Raw genomic sequence first — 27,354 nt, 5'->3', positions numbered from 1 at the left:
CAGAGTCATTTCCACAACAATATCATCAGTAGTTGTCCCATTTGTGCAGTGCCATTTCATACTCATGCACCATATTGAGTTTTGGGTCATGAATGATTTCCTTCAGCAGCAACAAAATCGTCCTTTACCATGGTCTTTGATATCCCCCAACCTTAAGCCATAAAACACTCCTGGTACACCCTGGATAGACTTTTGTGAACCAGGTTTCACACCCCAAGAAACATCCCACAGTTGGCTTGTTCCTGCAGGAAGGGTGGAATTACTTCTAGACAGACGTTGACTGGCTTCACAGAAGTATGCATCGTTGTCTGACTTCTTGCCTCACCACCAGGCAGGATCTGACCCGCTTTCCCGATGTGTGAAAAATGAGGCAACCCTGCACCTGCAGATTGACTTTATTATAGGATGATTTGATCCAAACTCCTTTGAGACTGAATATAAAATGCAAATTAAATGTTTCAATGAATACAACGCAAACTAGAGGGTTGAGGGCAGGTCAACTCGGTAGAGTGCAAAACCTCCGCCGCCAATACTGCTAGGTCACTCAAGTGAACCTGATATCCTATTCATTCAATTTGACGTCAACAGTGCTCACAGAGTTATAGTTTGCAACTTTCCCTTTTACTTTTAACTTTTACATACTCAATTCATTCATCATAACTAGATTCCTTGAGACAGAAATTGATTTTACGTGGGTATATCCACCTGAAGTTCCAAAATCAGCCGCAATTATAATTTTGGCATGTTTTTTTGTTGGAAATCACTTATAACATGTAGAAATGCAATAAAAAAATCGAAATTTTGTTGAAAAAAAATTTGCAACATTTTTTTTGGGGGGGGGGTTAGAAATCACTTAAAACATGTAGAAATGCAAAAAAAAAAAAATCTAAATTTTGTTGCAAAATTTTTTTTTTCTAACAATTTTTTTGGGGGGGAGGTGGGTTGGAAATCACTTAAAACATGTCGAAATGCAAAAAAAAATATTCAAATATTTTTTCAAATTGGCCGCCATAGCGGCCATATTGGTTTTTGGACCAAGTCAAAAATCTAATGGCATGATCCTTGGACCAAACCTAACCCCCCCACCAAGTTTCGTCGAAATCCGTCGAGTTTTTCCGTAATACTGTTCCAAACAAACAAACTAGAACGGGCACTCAGTAGAGTGCATACCTTCGCCAACACTACATTTTACCCCTCCCCCCCAGGAACCGTTGATTGTGAGGGTATTTAATCCCATACCACATCTGCCATCTCATATGTGTTATGATGGCTTAAAAACATTAAATTTCCTGAGTCATATCGTATATCACAAGATTGGGCATTGAATTCACAACATTTTGGCATTGGTTGCATGCAAATTGGATAAAAATCGACCGCACTATGGCAAAATGACGATTTTGACCTTTTCATGACCTCGACCTTGACCTTTGTACTCTTAATTTTGTAATTGGTATTAGAGTGTGGGGAACAGAACAGTCAACATTTTGGTGATGGTTTCATGCAAATCGGATAAGAATTGACCATGTTATGACTAAAACCGCACGTTTTGCAATGTCCTGACCCCCCCGACCTTTGACTCCCAATCGCTAATAATGGTTATTACGTCATTGTGTCATGTCACATATCACAAGATGGGGCATTGAATTCTGAACATTTTGGCATTAGTTGCATGCAAATTGGATACAAATTGACCGTGCTATGGTAAAAAGACGATTTTGACCTTTTCATGACCTTGACCTTGACCTTTGACCAGATCGCTCCCAAAATCTAATCAAATGGTCTTCGGATAATAACCAATCATCCCACCAAATTTGCTGCGATTCAGTTCAATACTTTTGGAGTTATGCGAATAACAAACAAACAAACAAACAAGTTGACTGACATATCTTGCAAAACCTTCGTTTTGGCAAGATAACAAACACACATATTCACAAATAAATAAATAAATACACAGCGATCAAAACATAACCTTCGCAACAAAGTTTGCGAAGGTAACAAACAGAAAGGGGTGAAAACAGTAACCTCCATCCATCTTCGATGGTGGAGGTTAAATGTTGCTTATTCAATTTGTTTTTCACATTTTCCATCTTTGATTTGATTATGTTTTACTCTTTGATGAGCAGTATAGTTGGACAGTTCTTGACAGATTTTTCACTTCAAATCGGATGAACATTCCTTTCTTACTGGAGAAATATCCGGGGGCTCAACAATGAATTTTTCTCTGAAAAGCCCTGTTTTATGGATGCTTCTTGCATAATTCTGATGCCTCCACAGCCAAAGGCCGGAGGCATTATGTTTTGGGGTTGTCCGTCTGGCTGTCCATCCTTCTGTGTGTCCGTTCGATATCAATGTTTTGTTACAACGATAACCTGTGGACCACTGAAGATACTTCAACCAAACTTGGCACAAGAATAGACTTGATTACACAGATGAACTGATTCGATTTTTGATTCAAAATATCAAAGGTCTATGCTCATGTCACTTTAACTTGAAAATCTTTGTTACCACAGTAACCTGTGAACCATTGAAGGGATTTCAACCAAAGTTGGCACAAATATAGACTGTAAACACAGATGAACTGATTATATTTTGGGTTCAACATGTTAATGGTTAAATGTCATGTGCCACTTGAAAATCATTTTACAGACCATAACTTGAGTTCGAAGCATCAGATGTCTCTCTTCTACTTATATCTTTTCCCTCTTGTCACGATGGCAAGAATATGCAACGACCCACAAACTGTTGCTTGGGTTGAGGCAATAATCATGGAGGATCACTGTGTTAATTGTATTGACCGTTTTTACAGCCATTTTTCCCTGCTATGCAGGGGTTTGGCTTTTTGTGAGGCAATGTTTTATGGCCGGATGCCCTTCCTGACGCCAACCCTGGTCGCCTCTTACGACACACAGGGATATGGTACACCTATTCTAACCGGGGCATACACCGGGACCAGTACACTGGCACTCATTTCGCCGACCTCGGAAGGATGACAGGCTGAGTCAACCCCCTGGTGTTAATTCAGCAGCAAACGGGGCTTGAACTCAGGACACTTTACTCACTGTCCTTAACAGGACACTGTTAAGGTTACTGAAATATCCACAGAACTTGATATTTCGAAAGAGCGTTTTCAACATCATCCACAAATGCTTGGACATGTTCAATGACTCAGTAAGATTGTTTCCCCTAAATATTAACGCTCACAATTAACAGCAATGGTTGACATCACATTGTGAGATTCTTGAGCTGTTCACACTTGATTGCATTTTTGGTAACTGGTAATGATTAAATGAGATATCATTTCACTAATGGGATCCTGAAACCAAACTGGAATCCACACAAATTAAAGTACAAGGGAGAGTTTGCACCTGATGTCATCTGGCAAGATCATGGCGTCAATTTTCTGTGATGCAAGTGTAATCCGACAGATTGATTCTTTGCCTCACAAAAATGCAAATCACAGGAGTATATTGCAACATCTGTGGGCCTTAATAGACCAGTCACACTGGATGAACTTGATCCAGGATGAAAGCAAACAATCTGATTGGTTGGTTTTATATAAAGCACGTGTCCTCCTCCATGTCCATCCATGCACTAACTAACGTTCCTCTACACTGGCATTCCCACCAAGCCAACAGTAAAGATAAGGCGAGCTAACAAACTGATAATCATCTATGAACAATCATCTATGAGTCATTCCATCTGAAATTACCAAATTTAAGAAAATCTTCTCAGTTGACCCCCTCAGATTTACTTTAAACTTTCATAAAATAGTTCCCAGGTATCAAAATGAAGCTGCGTAAAAATTTAGGTCCATAGATGCGGTCAACTCCGAGATATTGAGGGTTGAAAATGTGGTTGTGGCCCTATTTTTATGGTTGTTGCGAGCATCACAAAATGAATGGCTACTTTTAAACTCCCACAACTTTTTAAATATTAATGCTAGAGCCTTGAAATTTTCAGAGATTATTCTTCTATAACTGCTCTGTAAGAAACAAACATAAAACGGAGTATACCTCTTAATTTTTATGACCTGATCAGTTGAAATCCAGAGAAAAAAATGTTGGTTTTATATGAAGATCCAACCTTAAGACCCCATATATTTTTATTGACCCATCCCAGAAGCTTGAAATTTTTTCAGGTAATAACTGTATGGTAGTAGTATTCAAATACATGTTTACTTTTCTTAATCAGTCATATATAATACAGTCATGATCCCTCAAATATTCAAAATTTTCATTTTTCCCCGAAATTCAGGTGAGGATTGCAAATATATGACAAGGTATACTACTTCAAATTGTTCACCATTGGAAAGAGCATATTCAAGTTTACAAAAGTGTCAAATATCAAAGTGGTGTATTTTAAAAAAATAAATTTTCTATTTTTTTTTAAACTGTTGTTAACACAGTCGTGAATACATGAAGTGTGTGCATGGTGTGGGCACAATGGTAATCATGAATGATTAGTTCTTTGATTCAAATTAATAATACAAAAATATATCACATACTGCAATAACAATGTTATAAAACATTTCACGTAAATGATTTGAATAGGTCCTTGATCTGCTTTTCCAAGTCAGGTGTGAGCTTGTACTGCCTCCCAGTTGACGTTAGGGGAGCATCAATAACTTTCATCACATGGACCAAAGGAACCCAACAAATGTCCTCCCTTGAATGTAACTATATACACTGCTGACATCAGCAGATCAGCCACTATTCCTGAGTTCTATTTTTAGCCCCAGCCAGATGAGTTAAGCTCTTGCTATTTACAAATGAGAAACAAAGAATTACAAATTCAAATTTCAAAGTATTGTGTTCATGGTATGCTAAGAGCAGATGATATGTATGTACATTGTATATACATGTACTACACATATGTACTACATGTAAAAGGACTGTTCATTAAATAGCACACACAATGCGCACAGCACTGGCAGAACATCATTTATTCAAATATTTTTAAAATATTGATAGAAACATTATACCACTTTGATATTTGACACTTTTGTAAACTTGAATATGCTCTTTCCAATGGTGAACAATTTGAAGTGGTATACCCTGTCATATATTTGCAATCCTCACCTGAATTTCGGGGAAAAATGAAAATTTTCAATTTTTGAGGGATCATGACTGTATTATATATATTGTTGTGGTTACCAAATTCGCAAACCACCATTCAGGTCCCTTAGGTGAGGTATCTCGGTAAGTACATGTGTAGTTAGGCCCAAACCCGTTGTCTAGTGGGAATACATGTCATTTATGCGTGCTGCGACTCTTCAGGATAGCCGTTTTTCTTTTGCTATCTTTATTTTGGACCAACCGCCATGATTACCACCACAACCACAACATCAACCACCAACCACAACGCCGCTTCACCACAACCGCCACGACCTTCACGTCACACCTCGCAACCGTCGCATCGCCACCGTTCTTGCGCCGCCTGTGGGTACCGGTGTTGGACTCGTGCAGGGCGCGCGCCGAACAGCGTGTACAAAATCACGGATTTTGTGCTTCAAAAACGGATCAAAAACGACACACGCCCACTTTTTGCTGTCCAATCGGTGAGCGAGGGGCGGGTGGCCCCGCCCCAGGGCGTTGGAGGGCGATCGATATATGCAAATTTATGGATCAAAAAGCATTCACGCCCACTTTTTCTCGGGCCAATGGGGAGCGAGGTGAAAGGTCGAAGGGAGGGGGTCAAAGATGAGAGGGCGAAGCCACGGGGCTGATAAAAAGCGACCGTGTTCGTCAGTCCAGAGAGTAGGAGAGTCGAGAGGGAACAGAGAGTCAAGACTTCGCGGGCGGTGGAGTTGGCAAGAAGGAGCTGGTCGTCGTGTGCGTTGGAGTCGGAACGGAGGGGACGGAGCTGTGGAGAGGCGGCGAGGGCAGACGAGGGGGTGCTCGTGTCGTGCGGGGAGCTGCTCCCCAGGGAGGCCGACAGCGCGACCTGGCCGAGGTGGAGACGCTCATTGCGGGGCAATAAAAATCCTCTATACCCCGAGCATCAGCAACCCCCTCCTGTTTCCCCCCGCGCTGAGATAGTGCGACCAAGGGGGCCCCTTTCCCACCCCCTACCAGACACTGCCCGCGAGGCCCGCGGAGTTGAGGCACCATCGCCGCTCCGCGTCTCATCACCAGACGGGTAGGCCCGACCCGGTCTCGGCCTCAGGCCCGCCTCATCCTTGAGGGTATTCTTTCCTTGGTTTTGGGTATGTGTTGTCGGCGCCGTCTGTGAAGTAAAATTGTATAAGTGTTGCCGTGTGCTCGGTAGTCGGTATTAGCTCTGCATTGTGTCTTCGCTTTCGCATTTGCTTTTTGTGTAAATTGCATTGTGTTTTTCTTTTCTGTGTGCATTTGGTGGAATTGAATATGTGTGCTTTCCGTTCGTCGCGAATAAATGTGCTTTGTGTTGAACTGTTTCCCGCTTCGCTTCGTCATTTCTTTCTTTGAATCCTCATCTTGCTTCACGTAAAGGGTTGGTAGTGGGCTGAATACGCCCGATAATTAATCGAACCGTCGAGGTCGACGATAACACCGCTCGGTTATCCCGATAGTACGGAACGGGTCGCTTAAGTGGCCCGTGTCCGAAGTCGACCTGCGGCGAGGTGCGATCGCCCGGTCTACCCTCCGCGTGGGTACTTAGGTAGGTCGAATTTGGCGAGCAACCCTATCCCACGCGGGGGCTGATTGGCTCGATCGCGGTGAGACCGAAAGGTCCACCCGTGACTGGTTCCCGGCGTTAGTCCGAGAGGGTCACGACTGGATTGTCCGTCCGGTGGGCGACGTGCCGCGATTCGAGTTACGTGGCCGTCAGCACGCCGGCGGGCGCGAATCAGCAACAATATGACTGATTAAGAAAAGTAACCATGTATTTGAATACTACTACCATACAGTTATTACTTGAAAAAATTTCAAGCTTCTGGGATGGGTCAATAAAAATATATGGGGTCTCAAAGTTGGGTCTTCATACAAAACCAACATTTTTTTTCTGCATTTCAACTGATCAGGTCAGAAAAATTAAGAGAGGTATACTCCATTTTATGTTTGTTTCTTACAGAGCAGTTATAGAAGAATAATCTCTGAAAATTTCAAGGCTCTCGCATTAATATTTTAAAAGTTGTGGGAGTTTAAAAGTAGCCGTTCATTTTGTGATGCTCGCAACAACCATAAAAATAGGGCCACAACCACATTTTCAACCCTCAATATCTCGGAGTTGACCGCATCTATGGACCTAAAATTTTACGCAGCTTCATTTTGATACCTGGGAACTATTTTATGAAAGTTTAAAGTAAATCTGAGGGGTTCAACTGGGAGGCCTCCGGTGATATGAGGTGGAATGACTCCTATATATAATTAGCCAAACTTCAAAATCTGTATGTTTGTTTTATTACAACCATTGGTTGGACAGCTCGCCTGACTCCACCCACAATTGGAATCTGACTCCAGCCCTGAAAAAAAAAATCACATGTCTGCCATTTTTCCGCTCCGTTAGGCTCAAGACGTATTCAGAAGTGTTATATTCACAATCGCCATGTCTTCCCTATAAGTTTTCTCTTCAGTGTGAAAAAGATTAAAAGCATCATCAAATGTCAAGAGGTTCCAGCTCATCGGCATCACAGGTGTTCTGAGGCACACCGTTAGTGTACGACCCAGGCTTCAAGCCTTCCGGCCTGTCGAATCATTCTTTCATGGCCCAGTGGAATTGGAATCTATCCAAGCTATGTAACTATGACGTATTATATATGCACATACAGTGAGCAATAGCCATGTCTTGGCTTATTTACATAACCCAAGTTGTTTTTTGTCCAAGGCATCGACTAATCAAGCCAGCGTTCTATGCTTATACACCACCTGCATTATTTTTTATTTAATTTCAGGAGCAATCGAGGTTGCGCTTCTACACAGTATGTTTGTGCATTTCACATTAACGCCTGAAGCACATCAAAGAAATTCCACCTGGCATTTTGACCAATTCCCATTTCCCATTCTCTTATTGCAAATAATTCATCAGACATAATCCATAACTTTGTGTGTATTGTAATTTCTCTGTTTTGTTGAGTTTTGTGCACCTGTCATTTTGACGGGATTTTCCTTTAGTTTATATTAATAATTAAATATATACACACACGAGCTGCAAAGCCAATGAAACTTCCATTTGAGGTGAACAAGAAACACAAATACAGTGTTTTAAAAACTAACATCCCTCAATGGCCATAGATCTTATAATGCCCAGCATGAAGAAGAGGGCAGGAGGGAGAAAATAAAAGCACAGTAGACTATAAGAAGGGAAATTAAAACAATCTCCGACCAACAGGAAGTAGCACTTCCAAGCCCGTTGGCGTGGTGTACTTGGACAGCTCTCAGGTAGCCGGACAGATGCTCCCAGTCATTGCACAGCATGTATTTCCATTCCTCCACAAACTGGTTGCCAACTAGACCAGACAGCAATGAGTCTGAAGCTGGGTTGAGGCAATGCATGATCCATTCGATGTGAACTGTGGAGGTAATGCTGCTGCAGTTGTCATTCCTCTCTAGTCCTCCTTTCTCTTTGGTCTCTTTACATTCACACATCCACACTTTTATAGCGGCAGACCATAGCACACCTACCGGACTAAACAAACGCCACCCCATCAGTCAGGCCCTGAACGATTCGTGAACCATGGGATAGCCTTTTTAATGAATATAATAAAAATAACAGGAGGTGGGGAAGAAGTATATGAGATCTACAAGACACATGGCTTCTACTGTGTATTCATTATGAACTGACCCACAAACGCAGATTTACAAAATGCATGTGCAGACGTGAGATATGACAGTATATGCATAAGGGGGTCACCACTTCTTCCCATGTACATTTCAATATCATGCCAGCATTGTGCAAAATTTGTGACAGGCCGTCAAGGACCACCACCGAGGAAACCCCTTCCCACTCCAATCCTCCATGATACCCTCTCAAATTCCTTTGTCTCACTTCACACTTGTATCGAAGCTGTAAAAGTACGTTTTATCTGGCATGACATTTTGTCAAGTTTCAGCATATTTTGATGGATCTTCTTGGTGGAGAACTAAGCTTCAATGCTGCCATGCTCCCACACTTGATTTGTATAGTCGATGTTCTATAGGAAGGGATATGAGCATATACTATGCTTCTGGTGCTTTGATAGCACTAAGCAGCACCCTAGTTGTGAATGAAACTGTTCCCCTTTGGTATCAGATGAGGGCGCTGCATTCATAACCTGCCCATGGGGGATGACGTGTGTACTTTTTTTTCTGTGGATACTCCCTTCCTGTGCACAAGACCCCTGCTGTGCAAACCACAATTCACAACTGTGGCTTTGAAAAGCGGGGTAACACCCACACTCCTACACCACCCCCCCAAACTTCTCTTACTCCCCCCCCACTCCTCATACTCCCCCCCCCACACTCCTACTCCTCCCTCCCCCCACCACACTCCTCCTCCTCCCCCACCCCCATGTCAGCACAAACTTCACCTCCAGTGACTATTATCTGTTTAACATTTGAAATGCCACCTGTGTAGCTACCCTGTCACCGATGATGAGGAAATTAATGAAATAACTGAGAGATGACTAAAGGGAAATACGAGAACTTCTATTTTACCGGCATAGACGGTGTGAAGGACAAATGGAACAAATGCATTGAAGTCAAGTGACACTTGACAATTGAAAAGTAAAAAGTTGGCATGAATTGGACGCTTGCATCTCGCTCATAAAATCCATCTAATGCCTCTCATAACCTTCTGAATCATCCCTGCTATACTCCTGAGAAGTTTCCTTTTACTGGTAAACAATTGCTTTGCAACTTATGCACAATTTGCTCTTTAAGTGTCTGGCCTTTTCCCTTTGGAATATTGCCCTGACAAAGCAATGTCAAACCTCGTTTATTTTGCTTTCATTTCATTCTTCCCAAAACTTTTTTATGAAGTGAAGTAGTTTTCCTTTCTCATTTGTAGTTTTAAGCTTCTCAACAAAACTTTTTTTGGTAAGTAACTATCTTTACACAAATACTGTACAGACAAGACTTTGTACATGTAATCTGTTTCATAATCCTGAGAGTATTGTGCAGAGTATTGTAGACTTACCTTTGAGCTGTCTTGTTTGGGTTTGATTCTCGACCCGACTATAAAATGCAGGATTGCATAACAAACGCAGGCAGTGCATAATATCACAAATTGCATCGTTCTTCGGATGGATGTCAGGCCGGTTGACCCGTCTTCTGGCATTAGTGGACATTACGGATCCCACGATGTCTTTCGCGTAGAGCAAGCAAGTTATCACCATCATCCAGACCAAACTCCCAAATTTCTGCACTGACTTCCGCTGGGAATGCAAAGGCAAAACCACAAAGCGCAATTCTTGCTGTGAGACTGCTTAACGCTTTGATGCTTGTGGTCCTCAAAGGATTAAGCAGCACTGAACCTTCCTTCAGACAGAACACCAGAGAGAGATCAAAGATCCTATCGTGTGTTTCAATGAAGAGTAGGTGAGTTGTCACCACACCCTCCTGGGAAACTTCCAAAAAGCTCTACCCTCACCCCCAAGGGAGCAGCACGGCTGCACCCCCTGACAGTGATACTTTTTACGGGAGAAGGAGAAGAACAAAAGTCAATTTATAAACTGCTTTAGTTATAAATCATAAAATATCTCAACAAAACCTTCTTTGGACTTGCCATTAGCTTCTACTTCTTCATATAGTGTAATTCAAACATCATCATAATATTCTTGATCCTTTCAAACCCTTCTCATTTGCTAAAGAATATTTCCTCTCCTATTCCTTGATTTGTTCTATAATGGAATAGCAAATATATGATTATTACAATTTTTTGCAAAATTTGTCTTCTATTCGATTTTCTTTTCCAGTTTTCTCAGACTTGTACATACATTGATTGCAAGACAGGCACATGGAGAGATAACACTTAATTTATTTTTACATTAATTACAAATAAACTAGGAGAATTGGCTTAGCAATTAAGGTTGCTGGTTTGGGACCTCAGGGTCCTGAGTTTGAGACCCCATTGACTGTTGACTTAACACCATGTGCGGTTGACTCAGTCTTTCATCCCTCTGAGGTTGGTGAAATGAGTACCAATGTACTGGGGTAATAACCATTTGGGGTGACCTGTGTCAGAGTGGTGACCCTCCAGGACTGTACTCCTTGTCAATGAAACTTCCTTGGCAGCCCAAAAAGCTTTAAAGCATGAAAGGAATGGTATTATTAGTATTATTAAACGAGGAGATAATGGACAAATCAACACAGCAGGTGGCATTTGAACCTAGGATCTTAAAACAAGTATAGTTCTGTATAAAGATTGAACTACCAAACAGGCCAGGGCATTACTTGCTTCTTTATGTGTATGCCTCATATCCATAAGTACACTTTTTCCTCTTTGGAAATCAAGTGTAACTTTCTGCATTTATTTTACATTCATTGCTATATAAAGCCTTTCATTTTTGACCTTTGTTTAAAATATAATTAAGAATCCATTGCTTCTGTCTAATCCTTTCGTTTCATCCCAAAAAAAATTCCTGCATGCACTGACGAAACCTTCCCACTCCAATCCTCCATGATACCCTCTCAAATTCCTTTGTCTCACTTCACACTTGTATCCAAGCTGTAAAAGTAGGTTTTATCTGGCATGACGTTTTGTCAAGTTTCGGCATATTTTGATGGATTTTATTGGTGGAGAACTAAGCTTCAATGCTGCCTTGCTCCCACACTTGATTTGTATAGTCGTTGTTCTATAGGTTGGGATATGAGTGTAAACTATGCTTCTGTGCTTTGATAGCAGTAAGCAGCACCCTAGTTGTGAATGAGACTGTTCCCCTTGGGTATCAGATGAGGGCGCTGCATTCTCATACTGGCCATGGGGGATGATGTGTGTCGTTTTTTTGTAGATACTGAATCGTATCACTGTTTCTACAGAAGCATCTGAGCTCCAAGCCATACTTTAACATGAAGGCACATTAGAGCTCTCTCAAACCATGTACGTAAAAGACACCTTTAGTGTTGGCTGTGTACTCCAATATTCTTTTCACTTCCAACTGAATTTAAAAACCTGAGCTCAAGTGAAATTTCCATTATTTCCTCAACATTTCGATATCACCTCCATTTTTCCACAACTCAAGTTCAACTTCAGCCATTTACTCTTAAGCTGTCATCATCATCATCGATGTAACATGCTCTTTAAAGAACATTGGTACTGCTGAGACGATCTCTTGGTAATGCTTATGCCGTTATACTGGGTGGTTTGCCGTTTCCTTCCTAGCAGTCATTCAGGGAAGGAATTTTGATTAGTTGGGGGTGTTGGCAGTAACTCACCTCCTCCTCTGTGAAAGACCCCTTCAGATCTTTAACGTCCATCAATGCTCAGTGCTGGCAGATGGTCCTCTGTGTTAAACATCCTTCCGATGAACGGCACACACATCGATGTCGCGCCCTCCATGCGAAACACCTTGGCAACATTTTATAACTGGGTCAAAATTCGAACCCATGATAAACAGCTAAGACTGAGTGTGCATACCTTTAAGCTATCCTTCCAACCCAAAACTAACTTTATACCTTAATCATTATAGTTTCAGAAAAAATAGTCACATGGAAAGTCCAGGCCACAATAAAATGTAAACTTAGTTGAACCAAAGATTTATGGGAGTTGTACACATGCCACAAGAGCGTATTCACATGGCATTAAAATTAATACATTTCTGTACGTTTGAGGTATTTTCGGGAAATGTTGGACAGACTATGACTGATTCCCACCGTATTCTAAAATGCAGGGAAATTACGGTTTGATTCAGGAGCCTGGAATGCATGCCTCTGGAGAACTCTAATGGCCAGATTTTTAGTCCAGAAAGCCAGGATCATGTTTAACCCCACAGGTGAAGAAAGAGACAAGCAGGTTTGTATTGCTTATACAGCCCTCATAAGTGTTGAAACTCTCAACATTCTTGTTTTCTTCTGGATCGTTTGTCCTTCATACAGTGCCACCAGCTGTGGCTTGAACTGGCTGGCATCATTCTCCTCGGCTCTTTTCAAACCCCACATTCATCAATACTACTGTATTGATGAATGGAAAGTAATACTACTGTATTGATGAATGGAAAGTTTTAAAGGAGCTAATTTTTGAGATTTATTATTAAATATAAAGTTCTGTCTGGATATGAATTAAATTTTCTGAAGATTCTTCCACGTGTGAATAAACCATTGCAGGTACAAAGAAGAATAAATTCCACCCTTGCCAGCAAAGGTGAAAATCAGTGTATATGATGGCTTCTCCTCAAAGACTCCTTTCTTCGCATGAAAAGGCTTTTGAGAACAGTGAAGCAGGACCGTAACTTTGGCCTTGTACGATGATGGGTTTGACTTGAAGTACCTGCCTCAAAAGGCCACTTTGTCCATTATGGCAGAAAATATAGGAGTTGCTGTATGTATTCAACTTCATTGCATCAATAATAACTTCATGTTTTAGTGAAATGATGTTATTTTTAAGTTAAATGCATGCACACATGCATACTTGCCTTCTCTACACAATGTATTCGTATTCTCAGCTGCATTTGTTTGTGAATGCAAGATGTTGGACATGATTAGTCCAACCATCCCAGGTGGTTTCTACAGCAGTTCCAGTTTAAGCAGGAGCTTTTCCAACAGAAATAGCTGATACAAGTGTATAAAATGTACCTCCAGTGGCCCTTCTGCCTTGCTCTGGCAAAATGTTTTACTTGTGGTTGAGGAAATAGTCTCCCATCAGTGCTCTTTTGTACGCACTTCAGAGTTTCCACAATATTGCGCAGAGAAGACTGTGTACAAATTACTTTTTTAATGATAAAAAAGATTGGATGTGTTTCCACGTGATAGATGAGGTGCCATCAATTTTTATTATGTATCCACCACAGCAGATGAGTGGAGAGGCAAAACTAAGAAAATTAAAATTGTGAAAAGGAGGAGAGAGCAGGATTCTACAGAAGAGGGAGAATGTAGTGGAGTCCAGTGTAGGAGGATTTGGGAGAAAATTGAAGCACATCGAGGAGGATTTGGGAGAAAATTGAAGCACATCGAGGAGGATATTGGAGTACAGGGAGGGAATGCAAGGAGAATGGCACATAGAAGTTGGGATGGGGAAAAAAGTCACTCCATTTGCATACGTAGTAAAAAGATTGCCCTGATTGATGTTGGGTCACCTTAAAAAATGTAGTTACCATGTAGGACTTGAGTCTTTTTTGCCATAAAGTTTTTTTTTTTTATGGAGCAAAATTGAACAAATTACAATGCTGTTGCTTACGCTATCTCAAGCTATATGGCATAGCTGACTCCATCTTTAAAGTGTCAGCTGTTGCTTACTCTTTGTCAACGTCTCTTACTGATTTCATCTCAGTGTGTTTTTGCTTACTCTATCTTGAGGTGTTAGCTCTTACTGCATATCAAGGTGTTTGTTGTAGTTTATTCCATCTATAAAGTATTACTGTTGCTTCTTCCATCTCCAGTTGTATACTTTAAGTTTTAACTTACTCAATCTCAAAGTATAGGTGGTTGATTTTCTGGATTTTGAAGTAAATTGCACTGATTGCTATCCCAAGTAATGCAGGTCCATGTAGAAAGATTATAAGAAACAAGAAGTAAAGGCTTGGCTGTATGAACCTGAAATAGCTGAAAAGATGGGGTGGGTAGAGACTAACATGGCAAGTCATGCAAGACTGTGAGACTTCATTCCTTTCTATCCCATTTTTTGTACATATGAGTAAATGCTTTTTCTTCAAGCCTGATATCCATGCAGCTGTGCTTGATATTGTTACGGATTTTCCGGCTGAATCCTGAGGGGCACTCGGACCTGCTTCCAGACCTTTGACCCTGAAGCCGACAAGCCGCAGATAATTCTTTGGCATGACAGGTTGCTAAGCAATCATGGACGCCATCTGAGATGATTAACTTCGGTAGGGTCCTCATGTCCAATTCTCACGTTACCTTTACAGCAAATTGATCCTCCCAGATAGAGAACCATGCTCTCACCGCCCCACTCCATAAATCAAGAATGGCCGAGCGAAACTGTAAGTGGGATGTCGGCTAGTCTATGACTGCAGTGAAACTGCAGGGGAAAACTCCCATACACTATTTCTACACTAGTGTTTAACCAATGGAGAAAGAGACAATCGGGCAGGTTGGAAACGAATGGTCATGTTAACAAATAAGCACGTAAACCCCACAAATAAGCACATACATACAAGCAAGACAGTGTTACAAAAGAACATCTTACCCTTAAACATGTAAGCCCCTTAGACAGTTAGTCACCTTATCATGAAACTATAGACATAGGCACCTCATTCACTCTAGGAAATTAGACAACTAAGAGTGATAGGTCAGGTCAGGTATGGGAGCATGTGCCGGAGCAGTGCATCGCTGTGGCCACTTTCCGCTTGTACTCCAGGAGCCTCCGTCTGGCCATCCCTCAGGCAGATACCTGGCCCATCCCCATCTCCTTGAGATGCTGATCAACGTGCTGCAATCACGAGGCATGTAGTTGGCCCATTGGCCTCCTCCACTCATGAGGCTTCCTCGCGAAGAGAATCTGGTGAGCACGATCAGTGTCCAAAAAATGAGCCACATGTCCATACAGCCGGAGCTGATGCTCACGGACTATGCAGGTAACAAATCTCGTTTGAGTCTCTCTCAGCAACCGCTCGTTGGACACAAAGTCTGACCAGCGATAGCCAAGGATTCTCCGAAGAGACCTGGTACAAGAGTGATAGACAGAGAGATAAATAAGGAGGGGCTTATTGGCGACCACTCGCTCACCTGACATAAGCCTGTGGGCTTAGGTTAGTCCCAACGTGAAAAGGGAAGGGGAGGGAAAGAGAAGAGAAGGAGATGGTGTGATGCGCCATGTGGGGAGAGATGCAGGTGAATGCTTCGTATTGACGTAATGTGATAGAGGAAATCATGAATGTGAATCAATAACCCAGTTTTGAATGGGTCGAGGGTGAAACCATTGATTGCTCTTGTGTTTTCCAAGTGAACTATTAAAAATAGGGACAGAAAGCGAAGATCATGTACGTCAATGTGTGTTCGCCGGTACGTCCAGGGAAAGAGCTCTGTCGCTCGTCTGCACTCGCTCCGTGGCTAGCTGGATTGCTCCCAGCAGAGCCAGTCTACACACAGGCTCGCATTCACCAGCTTGTTCCTCCAAGACTCTGTCTGGCTCTCATTATTCCCTGGATGCACATGACTGAGTCCTTGGCTGCCTGGACTTATAAAGCCCTTCGAGGGGCGTGGTGTGGGGACCGAGCACTGCTTGTTACTGACGGGTACTACCTTCTAATTGGAGTGCTGCTGTTGTCAGGCTGTGCTCATTGGTTTGTTAGTGCAGGCATAGCACAGGACCAAGCAGAACCCCATGCACTTTGATGCAAGTGCCACGCAGGACTGAATGGCACCCGAGCGCTTTGATGGAAGTGCCGCGCAGTACCGAATGGCACCCAAGCGCTTTGATGCAGGTGATTGGTAACGCGTGTTTTGTAGGTGTAATGTTGATTTTGTAAAGCATGTTTTTTGTGTGTATGGATGCACTGTAAAGACGTTTGGAGAAGGAGGGAGAGATTAAGTGAGATGGGGAGAGAGATAAAAAGATAGAGTTGCAAAAGGGGAGTTCTAATCTGAGACACAAACACAACACATTTCCCTGCCCACTGATATTAGGGGAGAAGTAATCCAACAAAACAAAATACTACCAAAAATTCTAAACTCCAGGGTTCCTTTTATGTGTTGCATGTAACTCCCCAGGGTCTTCCAAAACTGCAACAACATTATTGACACACACTATTGCATTGAGCCAATTTGTTGACTCCGTTCTTCAATATCTCACATCATTCTTCCACGCTACTTTTAGAAAATAGCATTACATTCCTGAAGTTATGTATTATCATGTGTACGACCGCCACCCACAACCATAAGCAATCAGGTGGAAACCGCTGTAAATTAATATCCCATAGATAGCCAGCTTGATTTGGACGGTGCATCGCCTGAGCGGTAGTTGCAACAAGCCTCAAGTCTCACATATTCTAATATGCATGACTAACCAAACAAAGGAATATTGCCCCAATTGCCGAAGAGGTCAGAGAACACTTTATCCCATGCAGTGTTCAGGTATGTACTTCAATTTAAGTAAAATATTGATTTTGAAGATCGCTAAAAAAAATTCAGAAGTTTCGTGCTATTGAAGAAGCCTTATAGATCACTCTTGTACACCATCTTATTTAACATGTCCAAGTACTGCTAAATGGAAGGGTTTTGAAAGTGCAAAGAAAGTGATTTGTGTTCAAGTATATATGTCAATTGAAATAAAATAAAGATTGTAAAAGTCATAAAAATAAATAAATTCCGGAATTTACCACCATTTTCCCGCCATTGACAAAGTGTCGATTGCACTATCCTATCTACCATGTCATATTAGTTACTCATGTCTGTTGAATGTGCCCTTTATAACATCCTTAAAAACATGTCAACTGTTTGGAATGATTTTCAATGTTGTTTTACTGCCAGGCAGGCAGATGGAGTAAAAAAAAAAAAAACCCAAATTATCTCACTCCTCTCTGCGCATGTTCGATCGGGACAAATTCAGAGACAAAATACTGTAAAATGGCAGGTTTGTTTTCCGATTCATGTTCCAATTTATGTTCAAAATATACAACATTCAATTTAAATACTGTTGTGGGCCGGGGGTCGGTGCCGAGAATGACCACAAGGTGGGGAAAGCTTGCGTCGTCTCCCACCAAACTCCCCGGAATTCTGGCTATCGCACGGATAACTCCGCGAGCCGGCGGGTCGTCCAACCGACCGTGGACGCCAATACCTCAACCGTGTAGCATAGGGTCTATTTGTCTATAACCAATTTACCTAATTAACTACGCAATTTCGACTACCGGAGAAACCACACCCTCGGCACGTCTTGCTCGAACCGAGTTACTCTACCGACTGCGGTAGAGTTCCAACTACCAACTCCGGTTCGGCCTTGGTGAACACACCTCGCTGTCTGCCTCTGATTGGACAGGTCCTACGGCCCACATTTCCGGGGCGGGGCCTTGGCCCCTGCCGGGAAACCCTAGCCACTCCTCCACGTGGGCCCACACTTGACGAGTAACAGTATCAAACCTGCAATGGCCCCTGCCGGGAAACCCCAGCCAGTCTTCCACGCGGGTTCATACTTGACGAGTAACAGTATCAATGTTGGATAGGCCGTCGTGCAAGAGTTACAACGTTTGTAGAAGGAACGTTGGTGGAAGCGGCAAGGACCGGCTGCAAGACCCTGCCTTGGCAAGTCAGAGTACTTGTAGACAGCGGGTGGGTAGTGGATCGTGATGGGGATTGGAATGGTTGTTGGTTATTTGTTGGAGGGTTCGTTGGATGTAAAGATTTAATAACCTAACTAAAAAGAAATCGCAACGCACGCCTTTGATTCTCCCACTAGAGAAAAGGAAAGGAATCTGACTACACACATACTTGACGACATAACTGACTTTTGGGACATCTGTATGTTAAATGGTTATGGTTTCCAGATCCGGAACAATACGTGGTTCCTCGTTCCGAAACTGATGTTTGCATACAGATGGACAGACATGAACCAATTTCTTTACTCTGCTTTTTACTTCACGTACGCAGTGTAAATATCCCTCCAGGGGTTTCCAATTAACCAAATTGTTGATACAGGAAAGATGCCGGGAACAGACATGCACATGTGGCTGAAGAAATATAAATATTTCATGAAGGCATGGGACAGAATGAATATGGAATTCTGGATGAAAAGACATGACACAATAAACACGATTATTTATACAGAACAAATAAAATAACCCCCCAAAAGCACCAAATACACACTTGCAATCATACACACAGAAGCGAGCACGTATGAAAATAACAGGGAGGCAGGTGAATGCAGTGCAGTGCACTGCAGACAGGCAGGAATGTAATCTACAGTACCACAAGCAGGCACAGGTAGGCTGCAGAAGAAACAAGAGAGGCTGCCAGCATCCCACAGGTGAGATGAGAGAATGGCCTAGATTGCTACCTTTCTTGGCTGGCCCCCTCTTTTCCCATTAGCATTGACATCAGCTCTTGCTGGGCCCTGGCCAATGGTGTGATGGCCTCGCAAGTGGAAAAACTGTCAGCCAACAGATAGCGCCGATGTTGCCAAGCATCATTGTCTGTCATGAACCATCTTGCTCACTGCCAATCAGGGACAGGAATGCTGGAGGATTCTCTCCCACCCAAGAGATGTCAGAGGGATGGCGTTTCTTCCTCCTCCCCTATGATGCATAAGGAGGAGATATGTCTGAGGAGGTACAAGACAACAACAACTGCAACTCTCACTCATTCAATGTGAGACTCACACATTTAATCCTTTTCTCTAGTTCTCATGCAGAACAATGATTCCCTCACAAATTCAAAGCAAATATCAAGAACAGATATATACAAGGTGTGTTCAAAAAGTATCCGACCTTTGTTCATAAAAAATACTCGTATCCAGATACAACAAACTTACACTAATCTCCTTCAAAGTAGTCCCCTTGGGCTGCCACACACTTCTCCCAACGGTTCTGCCACTGTCGGAAGCAGCGCTGGAATGCCTCTTTTGGGATGGTGCGCAGCTGGTCCGTCAAATTCCGCATGATGTCTTCTCTGGACTGAAATCTGGTCCCTTTCAGGGGCATTTTCAGCTTGGGGAAAAGCCAGAAGTCACACGGAGCCATGTCGGGAGAGTAAGGAGTCTGACGAAGCACAGGTGTGTTGTGTTTGGCCAGGAAACTTTGTATCAAATGTGAAGAATAGGCGGGTGCGTTATCATGATGGAGCTGCCAATTGACCGCTGCCCACAGGTCCGGCCGTTTGCGTCGCACAGCATCACGAAGGCGACGCAGTACCTCTTGGTAGTACTCTTTGCTGATGGTTGTGCCGTGTGGTGCGTACTCGTGATGAACCACGCCACTGGAGTCAAAGAAGACGGTCAGCATGACTGACATTGCTGCGGACCTTCCTTGCTTTTTTTGGCCTCGGGGATGTTGGATGCTTCCATTGTGATGACTGGAACTTGGTTTCTGGGTCGTACCCATAAACCCAGGTCTCATCGCCAGTGATCAATGTGTTGAAGAAGTTGGGATCACTGTTCACAGTCTCCAGCATGTCCTGTGCGATCTCCAAACGGAGTTGCTTCTGCTCGATCATTAGCAGCTTTGGCACGAACTTCGCTGAGATTCTCCTTCAGCCCAAATCCTCAGTCACAATGGAATGAACGGATCCAATGCTGACACCCACCTCGTCTGCAAGTTCTCTGATCGTGATTCGACGATCCTGCATCAGCAGGGTCCTCACTTGGTCAATGATGATCTCACAGCTTGGATGTTGAGGGCCTACCAGAACGTGCTTCACTTTCCACTGATGTGCGACCATCTTTGAAGCGGTTGTACCACTCTTTTATCTGTGTGGTACCCATTGCTTCGTTCCCGAAGGCCTGTTGAATCTTGCGGATCGTTTCCACTTGGGAATCACCAAGCTTTACACAAAATTTGATGCAGTAGCGTTGTTCAAGTTTTTCCGCCATTTTGTCAAAAACGAAAATCCGACGGCGCTCACTTACACTTCCTCACTCATCGGCGGTCTGTCGGCGACTGACAGCTTCTGCAGGCGGGAAAATATTCACACATACGAATTAGGATCGCCTACATACGTGCACCAAACCACGCATCTCTAGCTTCATTTGTTTACACACGAACAATTAAGGTTGGATACTTTTTGAACACACCTCGTATACGTATATATATATATATATATATATATATATATATATATATATATATATATATATATATATATATATATATATATATATATATTAGGGTGTTTCACTCATGGTGGTAAAAAAATGAAATTTGTTGAAAATTGTCAGAAGGGGTGTCCCCTTGTTTCTTATGACCCATAAATATTTTAGGCAAATATTTGGTTTGATTCATCAATATTTACTGGTCCCACAGTTGGACAAGATTCCACATTTCAAGTGAAACTTCTAAAAAAATCAAATGGAGGCGAAGACAAAAAATTGCAACGAACGTTTATTGAACTGAAAATTAACAAAAAAATTTATGAAAAAGAAATGTAGAACAATTATGCAAGTAGAGCAGGGCAATCAAATCGTTGGGCTCAAGGAGCAGGAGGGAACTTAGCAATCACTCCAGCCTTTGTTCTCTTGACGGTCTTGCGGTCATGATGAACAACTTTGAGGAGGAACTGCTTCTGCTGCTCGTCTTTGGTTCGGGCTTGGAGTTTTTGTATCAGTGCCACTCCTCTCTCTGCTGCATCATTGGTGACCTGCAGGCCTCGGACGGTGGCTCGAGTTCGTGGATCTTGCAAAACATCTTCCACGTTATGGGTAGTGACCATCCTCCCAGCAAAGATCCCAATGGCCTCTTGTGTTCGCCCTGTTACCAATTTGGAAAGACCGTCAGGGAGAGTGAAGTTCTTCTTTTCAAGTCTCTTGAGTGCTTTCGAGGTTGCTGGATGGCTTAGGTTCTTGACCATGGCCGCCCGGTCATCGCGAGACACTCGTTCGTCGAAGAAGGCTAGGGCCACTCCTTGCTCTGAGAGGTACCAGAGGTGCCTTTGGAGGGCCTTCTCTGCCGTTGACCCGACTTCTCTATCCACAAACACCTGGAGAATCGCCAAGAACTCCAGGTCATTCTTCGGTGCACAGTTTGGGACAGCTGCCTCATGCCAGAATCTGACGTAAATGAGACTGACGAAACGGGCCAGTCGTCGGACTCCGCATTTTTCCGAACTCGTCAGCTCCAGTTGTTGCAAAAACAGGGCAATCTTCAGGATATAAATAGCCTTTGCCATCCATCTCGCCTGATGGTAGACTCCAGGGGCCCTAAATCGAGGCAGATCTCCGCTCCATCCTCCTAGGTCGAGAAGAAAGAGCTGAAGGAGTTCGAGATAGTCCTCTTTTGGGTGGGCTGCATCATGGATGACTCTCCTGAGAAAGTCTATCATCTTCAGCCTTTGTAATTCGCTCCACTCATCCAGGGGTTGTTCGTCGCTGAGGGTACCGGCAGATGTCTTGTCCAAGACGTCCCATTTTCCTCGGAATCGTTTGAAGAGGGGAATGTCGGGACCTGGGGGAGAGCCGAAGAGGAGTTCATAGGTGTTCTTCAGTACCACCTCGTGAATGTGATGTCGTCATGCCACCCAAAGAAGAGGTCTTCCAAGGGACTGTTCAATTATGGTGCAGGCTCCGCTAATCATGCCACTGTTGGACGCAGTCGTATCAAATGAGAGACCGATGATCTTGTCAGCAATCTGATACGTGTCCAGCAGCCGAAGAACGGTATCTGCTATCGACATATCGGTATTGCTATCGACATCGATATGCAATTATCGACATAGCTGACTAAGGGAACCTGTATGTTGTGTGCAATTGAATTCCAAATTCGTAACAATATTTAAAAGTTCATGATAGACGCTCACAAAAGGCACCGTACATGTGCTCAGTATTTAAGGAGATCCGGATCTTGTCTATACAAGAGCTGAGGCCAAGAGATTAAGGTTTTGTCTTCACAAAAAGAAGAACAAGAAGAAGATGAACAACGCCGAGCTCTCTATGAGCAGTGTTCGCTACGCGAGACGCTGCGAAAAACGTCAACATACCATTCAAAAGTGTGCTACCTGTTAACACGGCCCCATTTCGCTAAGATTTTGCATGAAGCACTTTTTATAGGAAAGGTTCAAAGGCAAACTTGTGCTGATAAAATTATTGCACTTCAGAAAAAATGAAACACCCTAATATATTGTTGCGAATTCGCACCCGCCGGCGTGCGAACGGCCACGTAACTCGAATCGCGGCATGTCGCCCACCCGACAGACAATTCTGTCGTGACCCTCTCGGACTAACGCCGGGAGCTAGTCACGGGTGGGCCTTTCGGCCTCACCACGATCGTGCCAATCGGCCCCCCGCGTGGGATAGGGTTGTTCGCCAAACTCGACCTAAGTACCCACGCGGAGGGTAGACCGGGCGATCGCACCTCGCCGCAGGTCGACTCCGGACACGGGCCACTTAAGCGACCCGTTCCGTACTATCGGGATAACCAAGTGGTGTTATCGTTGGCCTCAAAGGTTCCGATTAATTATATCAGGCGTATTAAGCCCACTATCAACCCTTTACATGAAGCAAGATGGAGATTCAATTAAAGAAAAGACGAAGCGAAACGGGAAAACAGTTCAACATGAGGCACATTTATTCCGCGGCACACGGAGAGCACACATATACAATTACAACAATTATGCACCAAAAGCAGATGTAACAAAAGAAACACAACAATGCAGATCTACAACCGACTACGCGAGCACACGGCAACACTTACACAGTTCTACTTTAAAGACGGCGCCAACAACACATTTTCTCAAAAGCAAAAGAAAAGGGCCACCCTCAAAGACAAGGGGGCAGACGGGGCCTGTGGGCCGCGAGACCGGGTGGATCCTACCCGTGTCTTTGTGATGAGCCGCAAATGTGGCGGCGTGGCGGTGCCCCGACTCCGCGCTCCTTCGCGGGTTTCGTTGGTGCTGCTTGGAGTGGGGTGGGAACGGGGCCCCCTTTTCGCACTATCTCAGCGCGGGGGGGAAAAAGGGGGGAATTGTTTATGCTCTGGGGAAAGAGGATAGCTGGCTTGCTTGGGTCCCGCGACGAGCGACTCCACTGCGAGCTCGTCGCCGATCGCCATCTTCCTTGCCTCGGACCCGAGCTATCCGGTCCCCTCCGCAATTCTCCTCAGCCGACTGCAGCAATCACCTCGACCGCGCTCCAGGCTTCCTCTCTCTGCAGCTCCCCGACAGACTCCGAACCCCGACAGACTGCCACTCTCCAGACCCGACTTGACTCACGGCTCCACAGACTGCTCCTCTCCAGACCCGACTTGACTGCCTCGACCACACTCTGCCGCTGCCACACTCTGCTCTCCAAAATTGACTAAATTCGCACCGCGCTCGGCGCTTTATAGTCTGGCAGGGGAACCCATATGCAAATTTCTGGATCAGAACGAGCTCGAGGGTGGAGCCACGCTCGCCTATTGGACGGAGGAAAAAGGGGCGTGAGTCTCCCCTGATCCGAGAATTTGCATATCCCGATTCCACACTGACGCGCCTGGAGGCAGGGCCAAACCGCCCCGCGCTTGCTGATTGGACGGATCAGAAGTGGGCGTGTATCATTCCTGATTCGAATTCTCCTCGGAAAGGCCGCACTTTGCACCCGCGGCTCGCGCACGTCCCGCACGAGGCCAGGACAGCCTGACGCTCGGTGCCCACAAGCGGTGCGGGAATGGCGGCAGAAGGAGAGGCGAAGGTGGTGGAGGGTTTAAAGTGGTGGTCCATGGCCATGGCGACGTTTGGAATGGCGGTGATGCGATGTTTGCGGGAGCGAGTTGTGAAGGTAAAGGTCGTGGCTGTTGGCGTTGTTGTTGTTGTGAAGCGGCGTTGCGGTTGGTAGTTGTTGTGTGATGGCGGTTGAGACGTGGTTGGTTCAAAATAAAGATAGAACAGAAAAACGACTATATCAAAGGGTCGCAGCCCGAATGAACACATTTATTCCCTCTAAACAACGGGTTTGGGGCTAACTACACATGTACTTACAGAGATATCTCACCTACGGGACCTGAATGGTGCTTTGCGAATTTCCTCAACCGTAACAATTTTTTATATATATATATATATATATATATATATATATATATATATATATATATATATATATATATATCCATCCATTAGGACCATACTCTGTGCAGAGCGTTGGTGCCGCCGAAGCAGTCTCCTTGGCTATTGGGAACAATCCTGGACGGGTCGCCACTCCGACACAGTATACCAGCATGCTGGCACTCATTTTGCCGACCTCGGAAGGATGACAGGCAGAGTCAACCCCACCTGGTGTTAATTCAACAGCTGAGCGGGATTTGAACTCAGGACCCTAGGATCCCAAGCCCACTACCTTAACCATTAAGCCAACACCAGGCACATATATATATATATATATATATATATATATATATATATATATATATATATATATATATATATATATATATATATATATATATATATATATATATATATATATATATATATATATATATATATATATATATATATTAAAGAAGTGGTCACAATGGACACAGCTCATGATAAGACAGAATGCTTGAATCATGTCTTGACCGTAAAGGCTCAGGTTCCCATTCTCTCTCTTCCTGTTACATTTCTCCATCCCCTTACAGTTATCGACCTGGATTAGGTGAGCTTCTCACCTATAAATTTTGGAAAGTATCTGCATAATGTTTTCTCATCATCAGTAACATCAACAAATCATCCCAATGGCATCAGTGCATTCATTGTCAAAATCTGTACATTTCAGCTGACTGCTCCTCTTTCACTGCATTCTGCAGATCCTTCTTAGAGGGTCACCATCCCTCATTGTGGAAGGTAGATTATGTCATTCCTATCTGAAAGAAGGATGCAAAGATAGATCTTCTGAACTCCAGACCTGTCCCCCTTCTTACTTACTCTATAACCAGAAAGACAATGGAATCTATAATATCAGTTGACCTCAAGGTTTATCTTCTCCAACTGTTTAAAATCACATCAATTTGGCTTCTGTCCTGGCCACTCCACCCTGTATATGCTCCTCCTGCTAAGTCAGCAATGGGCAGATGCATTGAATCTCAAGTAAGAGGTTAGACCAGTCTCATTGGGTATCTCCAGGTATTTGACACCATCTGGCATCCAGCCCTAGTAACTAAACTTTCTTCGAAATTGCATCCGGGGTTTGCTTCTTGACCGTCTGGTGGATTATGTTCATGCTTTTAAAAATGCATACCACTCAATGGCATCCTATTTCCTGCCATAGCCTTGGATGCTGACGTCTCTCAAGGCAGTGTCCTGGAACCTATCCCCATCTTGTTCAATGCCTTCAAGTCCCACACACTCATGATATCTCCACATAAAGACAATATAGCTAACGCTACAGCTTATTTCTGCACTCAACCTCTGGCAGAGGTGCATTGTTTGGAGGTACTTGGGCTAATAATCTGCCATGGCTTTCCCTTGAGCCAATCACATATCCAAGCTGGCCTCAGGACTCATAGCATCTCCAGAGCTAAGTCATTTATTGGGTGTCCTCAGATTTTAATAGTACACAACACTTTCCTCTGCAGTGCCAAGGAGTGTAGCACTTCTCTGTTTGCTGGCACAGCTATATCGCACCTATGCCCAGGGGAGCACTGAAATGCAAGGCCCTAGTTTTGAGTAATTGGAGTGACTCAGCAGGATTTTGAGTTGCAGGGCTTTCTCCTTTCACACCACAAACAGGTTTGTGGTCTCACATGTTTTTTCCAACTATTATGTAGTCTTGCCACAACTGCCTTTGCAGCCATTCATCCCTCTTCAGCCCCACCATGTCATACTCGTTTAGTCAGCAATCCATATGTCATTGCTATCCCCAAATACACCGATGAGCCAAAACATTATGACCACTGACAGGTGAAGTGAATAACATTATCTTGTTACAATGGCACCTGTCAAGGGGTGGGATGTATTAGGCAGCAAGTGAACAGTCAGTTCTTGAAGTTGATCTGTTGGATGCAGGAGAAATGGGCAGGAGTAAAGACCTGAGTGACTTTGACAAGGGCCACATTGTCATGGCCAGACGACTGGGTCAGAGCACCTCTGAAACGGCAAGGCTTATGGGGTGCTCCTGGTCAGCAGTGGAGAATACTGACTGATAGTGGTCCGAGGAGGGACAAACCACAAACCGGCGACAGGGGGTGGCTGCCCAAGGCTCATCGATGTGCGAGGGCAATGAAGGCTATCCCATCTGGTCCGAACCAACAGGTCTACTGTGGCATAAGTCACAGAAAATTTTAATTGTGGTCACGGGAGGAATGTGTCACAATCCACAGTGCATCGCATCCTGCTGCGTATGGCGCTGCGTAGCTGCAGACTGGTCAGAGTGCCCATGACGACCCCTGCCCACCGTCGAAAACGCCTACAATGGGCACGCAAGCGTCGGTACTGGACCTTGGAGCAGTGGAAGATAAGAAGGTCGCCTAGTCCGATGAGTCCCGTTTTCTTTTAGATCATGTAGATGGCGTGTACGTGTGTGCCTTTTTCCTGGGGAAGTGATGGCTCCAGGATGCACTGTGGGAAGACGACAAGCCGGTGGAGGGAGTGTGATGCTCTGGGCAATGTTCTGCTGGGAAACCCTGGGTCCGGCCATTCATGTGGACGTCAATTTGACACGTGTCACCTGCCTAAACATTGTTGCAGACCA

The 27,354-nt window shown here is 43.9% G+C and overlaps 1 protein-coding gene and 1 long non-coding RNA gene across 2 annotated transcripts in view; one reads left to right on the top strand and one right to left on the bottom strand.

Moving 5' to 3' along the window:
• The window catches only part of LOC147018938 (uncharacterized), a 193,418-nt gene that overhangs the window by 9,675 nt on the left and 156,389 nt on the right, over nucleotides 1-27,354 (top strand). The window lies entirely within an intron of this gene.
• LOC147018939 (uncharacterized) lies at nucleotides 15,160-19,154 on the bottom strand. The gene is made up of 2 exons (XR_015062599.1): nucleotides 18,975-19,154; nucleotides 15,160-15,733 (listed from the first exon to the last, which is right to left on the bottom strand). It is a non-coding gene; the product is annotated as an uncharacterized LOC147018939 (long non-coding RNA).

The sequence above is a fragment of the Eptatretus burgeri genome, chromosome 10, assembly GCF_056783735.1.
Source record: "Eptatretus burgeri isolate ZD-2024b chromosome 10, Ebu_testis_v1, whole genome shotgun sequence".
NCBI classification, from domain to species: domain Eukaryota; kingdom Metazoa; phylum Chordata; class Myxini; order Myxiniformes; family Myxinidae; genus Eptatretus; species Eptatretus burgeri.
Note: the sequence above shows the minus strand (reverse complement) of the source record. Positions and strands in the feature narration are given on the sequence as shown.